Genomic DNA, 13,300 nt, shown 5'->3' with positions numbered 1-13,300 from the left:
GCGGTCATATTCAATGAAACAAATATATATATATATATATATATATATATATATATATATATATATATATATATATATATATATATATATATATATATATATATATATGTCGTACCTAGTAGCCAGAACGCACTTCTCAGCCTACTATGCAAGGCCCGATTTGCCTAATAAGCCAAGTTTTCATGAATTAATTGTTTTTCGACAACCTAACCTACCTAACATAACCTAACCTTTCTTTTTCGGCTACCTAACCTAACCTAACCAATAGAGATAGGTTAGGTTAGGTTAGGTAGGGTTGGTTAGGTTCTGACATATATCTACGTTAATTTTAACTCCAATAAAAAAAAATTGACCTCATACATAATGAAATGGGTAGCTTTATCATTTCACAAGAAAAAATTAGAGAAAATATATTAATTCAGGAAAACTTGGCTTATTAGGCAAATCCGGCCTTGCATAGTAGGCTGAGAAGTGCGTTCTGGGTATTAGGTACGACATATATATATATATATATATATATATATATATATATATATATATATATATATATATATATATATATATATATATATATATATATATATAACATAAGAAATATTTAAAAAATTCGTGTTAGAATTATTAATCTTACTTTTTCGGTCATATTTAATAATATATATATATATATATATATATATATATATATATATATATATATATATATATATATATATGTCGTACCTAGTAGCCAGAACTCACTTCTCAGCCTACTATTCAAGGCCCGATTTGCCTAATAAGCCAAGTTTTCCTGAATTAATATATTTACTATAATTTTTTTCTTATGAAATGATAAAGCTACCCTTTTCACTATGTATGAGGTCAATTTTTTTTTATTGGAGTTAAAATTAACGTAGATATATGACCGAACCTAACCAACCCTACCTAACCTAACCTAACCTATATATATAGGTAAGGTTAGGTTAGGTAGCCAAAAAAAGCTAGGTTAGGTTAGGTTAGGTAGGTTAGGTAGACGAAAAAACATTAATTCATGAAAACTTGGCTTATTAGGCAAATCGGGCCTTGCATAGTAGGCTGAGAAGTGAGTTCTGGCTACTAGGTACGACATATATATATATATATATATATATATATATATATATATATATATATATATATATATATATATATATATATATATATATATATATATATGTATATATATATATATATATATATATATACATACATATATATATATATATATATATATATATATATATATATATATATATATATATACATACATATATATATATATATATATATATATATATATATATATATATATATATATATATATATATGTCGTACCTAGTAGCCAGAACTCACTTTTCAGCCTACAATGCAAGGCCCGATTTGCCTAATAAGCCAAGTTTTCATGAATTAATATATTTTCTCTAATTTTTTTCTTATGAAATGATAAAGCAACCCATATCATTATGTAAGAGGTCAATTATTTTTTATTGGAGTTAAAATTAACGTAGATATATGACCAAACCTAACCAACCCTACCTAACCTAACCTAACCTATCTTTATAGGTTAGGTTTGGTTAGGTAGCCGAAAACGTTAGGTTAGGTTAGGTTAGGTAGGTTAGGTAGTCGAAAAGCAATTAATTCATGAAAACTTGGCTTATTAGGCAAATCGGGCCTTGCATAGTAGGCTCAGAAGTGAGTTCTGGCTACTAGGTACGACATATATATATACATACATATATATATATATATATATATATATATATATATATATATATATATATATATATATATATATATATATATACATACATATATATATATATATATATATATATATATATATATATCGTACCTAATAGCCAGAACGCACTTCTCAGCCTACTATTCAAGACCCGATTTGCCTAATAAGCCAAGTTTTCATGAATTAATGTTTTTTCGTCTACCTAACCTACCTAACCTAACCTAACCTAGCTTTTTTTGGCTACCTAACCTAACCTTACCTATAAATATTGGTTAGGTTAGGTTAGGTAGGGTTGGTTAGGTTCGGTCATATATCTACATTAATTTTAACTCCAATAAAAAAAAATTGACCTCATACATAGAGAAAAGGGTTGCTTTATCATTTCATAAGAAAAAAATTATAGTAAATATATTAATTCAGGAAAACTTGGCTTATTAGGCAAATCAGGCCTTGAATAGTAGGCTGAGAAGTGAGTTCTGGCTACTAGGTACGACATATATATATATATATATATATATATATATATATATATATATATATATATATATATATATATATATATATATATATATATATATATATATATATATATATATATATATATATATATATATATATATATATATATATATATATATATACATATGTCGTACCTAGTAGCCAGAACGCACTTCTCAGCCTACTATTCAAGGCCCGATTTGCCTAATAAGCCAAGTTTTCATGAATTAATTGTTTTTCATCAACCTAACCTACCTAACCTAACCTAACCTAACTTTTTTGGCTACCTAACCTAACCTAACCTATAGAGATAGGTTAGGTTAGGTTAGGTAGGGTTGGTTAGGTTTGGTCATATATCTACGTTAATTTTAACTCCAATAAAAAAAATTGACCTCATACATAATGAAATGGGTAGCTTTATCATTTCATAAGAAAAAAATTTGAGAAAATATATTAATTCAGGAAAATTTGGCTTATTAGGCAAATCGGGCCTTGCATAGTAGGCCAAAAAGTGCGTTCTGGCTACTAGGTACGACATATATATATATATATATATATATATATATATATATATATATATATATATATGTTGTACCTAGTAGCCAGAACGCACTTCTCAGCCTACTATGCAAGGCCCGATTTGCCTAATAAGCCAAGTTTTCCTGAATTAATATATTTTCTCTAATTTTTTTCTTATGACATGATAAAGCTACCCATTTCATTATGTATGAGGTCAATTTTTTTTATTGGAGTTAAAATTAACGTAGATATATGACCGAATCTAACCAACCCTACCTAATATATATATATATATATATATATATATATATATATATATATATATATATATATATATATATATATATATATATATATATATATATATATATATATATATAACCTACATAACCTATCTTTATAGGTTAGGTTAGGTTAGATAGCCGAAAACGTTAGGTTAGGTTAGGTTAGGTAGGTTAGGGAGACGAAAAACCATTAATTCATGAAAACTTGGCTTATTAGGCAAATTGGGCCTTGCATAGTAGGCTGAGAAGTGCATTCTGGCTACTAGGTACGACATATATATATATATATATATATATATATATATATATATATATATATATATATATATATATATATATATATATATATATATATATAGTGGGTACCACCTCTAGCTGGAAGAAGGGGGACCCATAGCCTCGGAGGAAACCACGCATAACGCATTAGAGGGAATGTTTAGATCCCCTCCAATACATATATATATATATATATATATATATATATATATATATATATATATATATATATGTTTCATTGAATATGACCGCATATTCTGTATTTATTATTTTCTGGTTTAGGGCTTCTATCCCTCTAACTATTTTCTTAGCATCAGGGCTTAATTGAAATAGGAGTTCTCCAAAACTCATTTTCGTACTTTTAAGGTGAAGAAAAGAGGTGATTTACTATAGAGTGTATTACACTTATTTGTATAATTTGCACGACGTTTCGAACCTCCATGGTTCATTCTCAAGTGAACAGATCTTGCAATACTAGTTGATTTTATACCCGCATTAGGTCAGGTGATAATACAATGAAGGTGAAAACATGGGGGGATACATAAGGGATAAACATAGGGGCTGCAGAAGGCTTATTGGCCCATACGAGGCATCTCCTATCTAAACACCAAGATTAATCCAGTGTAATTGGCCTGTTATGTTCGACATTGTCTTCTGTGTTGGCATCGATATGTTCTTGTCTTGTCCTTACTCTCATGGTGGGTAGAGTAAATAGTTCCGTGATTTGGGTGTTCATGGTAGGTCGCTCTATTCTTATGTGAATTGCCTCAAGAATTTGTAATCTTCTTGAATCTTGGGGTTTGTCTATTATGCAAGTATTCTTGTTCAACATTTCTCTTGTTAGAGTAATGTCATGGGCTTGTCTCATGTGATTCCTAGGGGCACCAGATTGAAGATGGCATGTCAAACGCCTCGTCAGCTTGGTCGACGTCATACCTATGTACTTACATTGAAGGTTACATCCTTCGTGGGGGCAAGTGTACATGTATACAACGCTTGACTGCTGTAGAGGGTTCTCCGTCGGCTTCGGGCTGTTTTTGATAAGGAGTTCGGAAGTCTTCTTGGTTTTGTAGAATATTATCAGGTTTATGTTTTGGTTAGGAGTAGTGCTTTTTACTCCTTTACGGATTATTTCTTTCATTATTCTTTCCTCTTTTATATGTTCACTGTGCATGGTTGATTTGTAATATAATTTTATTGGGGGTGTTGTGGTTTCTGTTCTAGGTTCTGAATTATACCAACGGTCCAAGTGTCTTCTTATAGCAGCGTTTATTTCCGCGTTGCTATATCCGTTGTTCACCAATACCTGAGTTACTCTTTCAAACTCTCTACTCACGTTGCTCCATTCAGAGCAGTGGGTAAGCGCTCGACGAATATAAGCACTGAGAACACTGGCTTTGTATCTTTGGGGGCACTCACTTCTACCGTTCAGGCATAATCCTATGTTGGTGGGCTTGGTATATACGTTGGTGCTTAAAGAGGTTCCTGTTTTTGTTATTAGTACATCCAAGAATGGCAGACTGTTATTTTCACTATTTTCATGTGTAAATCGGAGTACTGACTCTCTCTCTAGGTGTCTTTTTAGGTCAATTAGTTCATCTGAGTCTTTTACTATTACGAATATGTCATCTACATAACGGCAGTATACAGTTGGTTTTTGTCTGCTACTGAAGACCCTATCTTCGATGGTTCCCATATAAAAATTAGCAAATAAAACTCCTAAGGGGGAGCCCATTGCTACTCCGTCTATTTGTAAATACATGTCTCCTTGTGGACTGATGAAAGGGGCTTCCTTTGTACATGCTTCGAGAAGACTTTTCAAGTGTGGCTCAGGTATGTCTAATTTGGGGGTGCTCTCGACTCTGTATACTCTGTCCAGTATCATTCCTATGGTTGTGTCGACTGGGACGTTGGTAAAAAGGGATTCAACGTCCAGGGAAGCGATGATTCCATCGGGCTGGGTAGATTTGATCAATTCTAGGAAATCTGCTGATGATTGTAGACTAAACTTACTTGGAGTGTATGGAGTTAGGAGTTCATTGAGTTTCTTTGCCAGGTGATAAGTTGGGGTTGGTATTTGGCTGATTATAGGGCGTAGTGGGTTACCTGGTTTATGCGTCTTAACATTGCTGTAGGCATATCCTAAGCCATAGTCGCCTTGAAGTTTATTGAAATGCACACTACCTTTCTTTGCGTTGATTGCTGTAATTGTTTTGTTTACTTTCCGCTTAAGGTCTTCTACGGGGTTCCTCGTAATTCGTTGAAATTTGGAGTCGTCACTTAGGATGTCGCTAATTTTGTTCATGTATTCATGGGTAGGAATCAATACATATGCTGCTGTTTTGTCGGCTTTTCTTATTGTTACGTCTTTCAGATTTTTTAGTTGTTTCGCTGCTTCTTTGAGTCGTGGGGTTAAGATTGTAGATGAATATGTTCCTCGTTTTTTCCCTGCTTCTGCAAGTAGTTCAGCTTGAAGTGTGTCAGTGGTGATGACTTTTTTGTTGTCTTCTAGCTTATGGATATCGTCCAGAAGTATTTCGATTTCCAGGCGTTTTTGATGCACCTTTGGTTTAGATAAGAATTGACAATTTAGACCAAGATTTAAGAGGTCTCGTTGGTCCTGGGTAAGATCATAAGAAGTCAGGTTAAAGTAAAGATACAAAGCCAGTGTTCTCAATGCTTATATTCGTCGAGCGCTTACCCACTGCTCTGAATGGAGCAACGTGAGTAGAGAGTTTGAAAGAGTAACTCAGGTATTGGTGAACAACGGATATAGCAACGCGGAAATAAACGCTGCTATAAGAAGACACTTGGACCGTTGGTATAATTCAGAACCTAGAACAGAAACCACAACACCCCCAATAAAATTATATTACAAATCAACCATGCACAGTGAACATATAAAAGAGGAAAGAATAATGAAAGAAATAATCCGTAAAGGAGTAAAAAGCACTACTCCTAACCAAAACATAAACCTGATAATATTCTACAAAACCAAGAAGACTTCCGAACTCCTTATCAAAAACAGCCCGAAGCCGACGGAGAACCCTCTACAGCAGTCAAGCGTTGTATACATGTACACTTGCCCCCACGAAGGATGTAACCTTCAATGTAAGTACATAGGTATGACGTCGACCAAGCTGACGAGGCGTTTGACATGCCATCTTCAATCTGGTGCCCCTAGGAATCACATGAGACAAGCCCATGACATTAATCTAACAAGATAAATGTTGAACAAGAATACTTGCATAATAGACAAAACCCAAGATTCAAGAAGATTACAAATTCTTGAGGCAATTTACATAAGAATAGAGCGACCTACCATGAACACCCAAATCACGGAACTATTTACTCTACCCACCATGAGAGTAAGGACAAGACAAGAACATATCGATGCCAACACAGAAGACAATGTCGAACATAACAGGCCAATTACACTGGATTAATCTTTGTGTTTAGATAGGAGATGCCTCGTATGGGCCAATAAGCCTTCTGCAGCCCCTATGTTTATCCCTTATGTATCCCCCCAAGTTTTCACCTTCATTGTATTATCACCTGACCTAATGCGGGTATAAAATCAACTAGTATTGCAAGATCTGTTCACTTGAGAATGAACCATGGAGGTTCGAAACGTCGTGCAAATTATACAAATAAGTGTAATACACTATAGTAAATCACCTCTTTTCTTCACCTTAAAAGTACGAAAATGAGTTTTGGAGAACTCCTATTTCAATTAAGCCCTGATGCTAAGAAAATAGTTAGAGGGATAGAAGCCCTAAACCAGAAAATAATAAATACAGAATATGCGGTCATATTCAATGAAACATATATATATATATATATATATATATATATATATATATATATATATATATATATATATATATATATATATATATATATATATATATGTCGTACCTAGTAGCCAGAACGCACTTCTCAGCCTACTATGCAAGGCCCGATTTGCCTAATAAGCCAAGTTTTCATGAATTAATTGTTTTTCGACAACCTAACCTACCTAACATAACCTAACCTTTCTTTTTCGGCTACCTAACCTAACCTAACCAATAGAGATAGGTTAGGTTAGGTTAGGTAGGGTTGGTTAGGTTCTGACATATATCTACGTTAATTTTAACTCCAATAAAAAAAAATTGACCTCATACATAATGAAATGGGTAGCTTTATCATTTCACAAGAAAAAATTAGAGAAAATATATTAATTCAGGAAAACTTGGCTTATTAGGCAAATCCGGCCTTGCATAGTAGGCTGAGAAGTGCGTTCTGGGTATTAGGTACGACATATATATATATATATATATATATATATATATATATGTCGTACCTAGTAGCCAGAACGCACTTCTCAGCCTACTACGCAAGGCCCAATTTGCCTAATAAGCCAAGTTTTCCTGAATTAATGTTTCTTCGTCTACCTAACCTACCTAACCTAACCTAACCTAGCTTTTTTTGGCAACCTAACCTAACCTTACCTATAAATATAGGTTAGGTTAGGTTAGGTTGGGTTGGTTAGGTTCGGTCATATATCTACGTTAATTTTAACTCCAATAAAAAAAAATTGACCTCATACATAGAGAAAAGGGTTGCTTTATCATTTCATAAGAAAAAAATTATAGTAAATATATTAATTCAGGAAAACTTGGCTTATTAGGCAAATCGGGCCTTGAATAGTAGGCTGAGAAGTGAGTTCTGGCTACTAGGTACGACATATATATATATATATATATATATATATAACATAAGAAATATTTAAAAAATTCGTGTTAGAATTATTAATCTTACTTTTTCGGTCATATTTAATAATATATATATATATATATATATATATATATATATATATATATATATATATATATATATATATATATATATATATATATATATATATATATATATATATATATATATATATATGTCGTACCTAGTAGCCAGAACTCACTTCTCAGCCTACTATTCAAGGCCCGATTTGCCTAATAAGCCAAGTTTTCCTGAATTAATATATTTACTATAATTTTTTTCTTATGAAATGATAAAGCTACCCTTTTCACTATGTATGAGGTCAATTTTTTTTTATTGGAGTTAAAATTAACGTAGATATATGACCGAACCTAACCAACCCTACCTAACCTAACCTAACCTATATATATAGGTAAGGTTAGGTTAGGTAGCCAAAAAAAGCTAGGTTAGGTTAGGTTAGGTAGGTTAGGTAGACGAAAAAACATTAATTCATGAAAACTTGGCTTATTAGGCAAATCGGGCCTTGCATAGTAGGCTGAGAAGTGAGTTCTGGCTACTAGGTACGACATATATATATATATATATATATATATATATATATATATATATATATATATATATATATATATATATATATATATGTCGTACCTAGTAGCCAGAACGCACTTCTCAGCCTACTATGCAAGGCCCGATTTGCCTAATAAGCCAAGTTTTCATGAATTAATTGTTTTTCGACTACCTAACCTACCTAACCTAACCTAACCTAACTTTTTCGGCTACCTAACCAAACCTAGCCTATAAAGATAGGTTAGGTTAGGTTAGGTAGGGTTGGTTAGGTTCGGTCATATATCTACGTTAATTTTAACTCCAATAAAAAAAAATTGACCTCATACATAATGAAATGGGTAGCTTTATCATTTCATAAGAAAAAAATTAGAAAAAATATATTAATTCAGGAAAACTTGGCTTATTAGGCAAATCGGGCCATGCATAGTAGGCCAAAAAGTGAGTTCTGACTACTAGGTACGACATATATATATATATATATATATATATATATATATATATATATATATATATATATATATATATGTATATATATATATATATATATATATATATATATACATACATATATATATATATATATATATATATATATATATATATATATATATACATACATATATATATATATATATATATATATATATATATATATATATATATATATATATGTCGTACCTAGTAGCCAGAACTCACTTTTCAGCCTACAATGCAAGGCCCGATTTGCCTAATAAGCCAAGTTCTCATGAATTAATATATTTTCTCTAATTTTTTTCTTATGAAATGATAAAGCAACCCATATCATTATGTAAGAGGTCAATTATTTTTTATTGGAGTTAAAATTAACGTAGATATATGACCAAACCTAACCAACCCTACCTAACCTAACCTAACCTATCTTTATAGGTTAGGTTTGGTTAGGTAGCCGAAAACGTTAGGTTAGGTTAGGTTAGGTAGGTTAGGTAGTCGAAAAGCAATTAATTCATGAAAACTTGGCTTATTAGGCAAATCGGGCCTTGCATAGTAGGCTCAGAAGTGAGTTCTGGCTACTAGGTACGACATATATATATACATACATATATATATATATATATATATATATATATATATATATATATATATATATATATATATATATATATATACATACATATATATATATATATATATGTCGTACCTAATAGCCAGAACGCACTTCTCAGCCTACTATTCAAGACCCGATTTGCCTAATAAGCCAAGTTTTCATGAATTAATGTTTTTTCGTCTACCTAACCTACCTAACCTAACCTAACCTAGCTTTTTTTGGCTACCTAACCTAACCTTACCTATAAATATTGGTTAGGTTAGGTTAGGTAGGGTTGGTTAGGTTCGGTCATATATCTACATTAATTTTAACTCCAATAAAAAAAAATTGACCTCATACATAGAGAAAAGGGTTGCTTTATCATTTCATAAGAAAAAAATTATAGTAAATATATTAATTCAGGAAAACTTGGCTTATTAGGCAAATCGGGCCTTGAATAGTAGGCTGAGAAGTGAGTTCTGGCTACTAGGTACGACATATATATATATATATATATATATATATATATATATATATATATATATATATATATATATGTCGTACCTAGTAGCCAGAACTCACTTCTCAGCCTACTATGCAAGGCCCGATTTGCCTAATAAGCCAAGTTTTACTGAAATAATATATTTTCTCTAATGTTTTTCTTATGAAATGATAAAGCTACCTATTTCATTATGTATGAGGTCAATTTATTTTTATTGGAGTTAAAGTTAACGTAGATATATGACCGAACCTAACCAACCCTACCTAACCTAACCTAACCTATCTTTATAGGTTAGGTTAGGTTAGGTAGCCGAAAACGTTAGGTTAGGTTAGGTTAGGTAGGTTAGGTAGTCGAAAAAACATTAATTCATGAAAACTAGGCTTATTAGGCAAATTGGGCCTTGCATAGTAGGCTGAGAAGTACGTTCTGGCTACTAGGTACGACACATATATATATATATATATATATATATATATATATATATATATATATATATATATATATATTATTAAATATGACCGAAAAAGTAAGATTAATAATTCTAACACGAATTTTCTCAATCTTTCGTACATTACGCTTCACTGTTGGAGGTAAATCAAAAATCACTTCTCCAAAATTCATTCTTATTTCTAGTCTGACGTGACACGGGCGCGTTTCGTAAAACTTATTACATTTTCAAAGACTTCACAAATACACAACTGATTAGAACTTACGTATCTCTGATTTTAAATCTACATTTGAGTGAGGTGGGAGGGGTGATGTGGCATTAACACAAGACAAAACAAGAGGGGATATTAATAGGGTATTAAAAGTATCAACACAAGACAGAACAGAAACAATGGGTATTGAATAGAAGTGTTTGTAGAAAGCCTATTGGTCCATATTTCTTGATGCTTCTATATTGGAGCGGAGTCTTGAGGTGGGTAGAATATAGTTGTGCAATAATTGGCTGTTGATTGCTGGTGTTGACTTCTTGATGTGTAGTGCCTCGCAAACGTCAAGCCGCCTGCTATCGCTGTATCTATCGATGATTTCTGTGTTGTTTACTAGGATTTCTCTGGCGATGGTTTGGTTATGGGAAGAGATTATATGTTCCTTAATGGAGCCCTGTTGCTTATGCATCGTTAAACGCCTAGAAAGAGATGTTGTTGTCTTGCCTATATACTGGGTTTTTTGGAGCTTACAGTCCCCAAGAGGGCATTTGAAGGCATAGACGACGTTAGTCTCTTTTAAAGTGTTCTGTTTTGTGTCTGGAGAGTTTCTCATGAGTAGGCTGGCCGTTTTTCTGGTTTTATAGTAAATCGTCAGTTGTATCCTCTGATTTTTGTCTGTAGGGATAACGTTTCTATTAACAATATCTTTCAGGACCCTTTCCTCCGTTTTATGAGCTGTGGAAAAGAAGTTCCTGTAAAATAGTCTAATAGGGGGTATAGGTGTTGTGTTAGTTGTCTCTTCAGAGGTTGCATGGCTTTTCACTTTCCTTCTTATGATGTCTTCGATGAAACCATTGGAGAAGCCGTTATTGACTAGGACCTGCCTTACCCTACAGAGTTCTTCGTCGACTTGCTTCCATTCTGAGCTGTGGCTGAGAGCACGGTCGACGTATGCGTTAACAACACTCCTCTTGTACCTGTCAGGGCAGTTGCTGTTGGCATTTAGGCACATTCCTATGTTTGTTTCCTTAGTGTAGACTGCAGTGTGGAAACCTCCGCCCTTTTCCATGACTGTTACATCTAGAAAAGGCAGCTTCCCATCCTTTTCCGTCTCGTAAGTGAAACGCAGCACGGAACTCTGCTCAAATGCCTCCTTCAGCTCCTGCAGATGTCTGACATCAGGTACCTGTGTAAAAATGTCGTCAACATACCTGCAGTATATGGCCGGTTTCAAGTTCATGTCGACTAAGACTTTTTGCTCGATGGTACCCATGTAGAAGTTTGCAAACAGGACACCTAGGGGAGAACCCATGGCGACCCCATCTACTTGCTTATACATGTGCCCATCCGGGCTCAAGAAGGGTGCCTCTTTAGTACAAGCTTGGAGTAGTTTCCTCAGAATACTTTCTGGCATGTCAAGAGGAGTACAGGCTGGATCACGATACACTCTGTCGGCTATCATTCCGATTGTCTCGTCCACAGGTACGTTGGTAAACAGCGATTCTACGTCCAACGAGGCTCTTATCCCTGTGGCCCGTGTGCCCCGCAGTAAGTCCACAAATTCCTTTGGAGACTTCAGGCTGAAGGCGCAAGGAACATAACGATGTTAACGATGCATAAGCAACAGGGCTCCATTAAGGAACATATAATCTCTTCCCATAACCAAACCATCGCCAGAGAAATCCTAGTAAACAACACAGAAATTATCGATAGATACAGCGATAGCAGGCGGCTTGACGTTTGCGAGGCACTACACATCAAGAAGTCAACACCAGCAATCAACAGCCAATTATTGCACAACTATATTCTACCCACCTCAAGACTCCGCTCCAATATAGAAGCATCAAGAAATATGGACCAATAGGCTTTCTACAAACACTTCTATTCAATACCCATTGTTTCTGTTCTGTCTTGTGTTGATACTTTTAATACCCTATTAATATCCCCTCTTGTTCTGTCTTGTGTTAATGCCACATCACCCCTCCCACCTCACTCAAATGTAGATATAAAATCAGAGATACGTAAGTTCTAATCAGTTGTGTATTTGTGAAGTCTTTGAAAATGTAATAAGTTTTACGAAACGCGCCCGTGTCGCGTCAGACTAGAAATAAAAATGAATTTTGGAGAAGTGATTTTTTATTTACCTCCAACAGTGAAGCGTAATGTACGAAAGATTGAGAAAATTCGTGTTAGAATTATTAATCTTACTTTTTCGGTCATATTTAATAATATATGTCTACAGGAAAGACTGCTACCAAAATATACTAATATATATATATATATATATATATATATATATATATATATATATATATATATATATATATATATATATATATATATATATATATATATATATATATATATATATGTCGTACCTAGTAGCCAGAACTCACTTCTCAGCCTACTATGCAAGGCCCGATTTGC

This window comes from Procambarus clarkii, chromosome 43 (genome assembly GCF_040958095.1).
Source record: "Procambarus clarkii isolate CNS0578487 chromosome 43, FALCON_Pclarkii_2.0, whole genome shotgun sequence".
In the NCBI taxonomy this organism is placed as follows: Eukaryota; Metazoa; Arthropoda; class Malacostraca; order Decapoda; family Cambaridae; genus Procambarus; species Procambarus clarkii.
Note: the sequence above shows the minus strand (reverse complement) of the source record.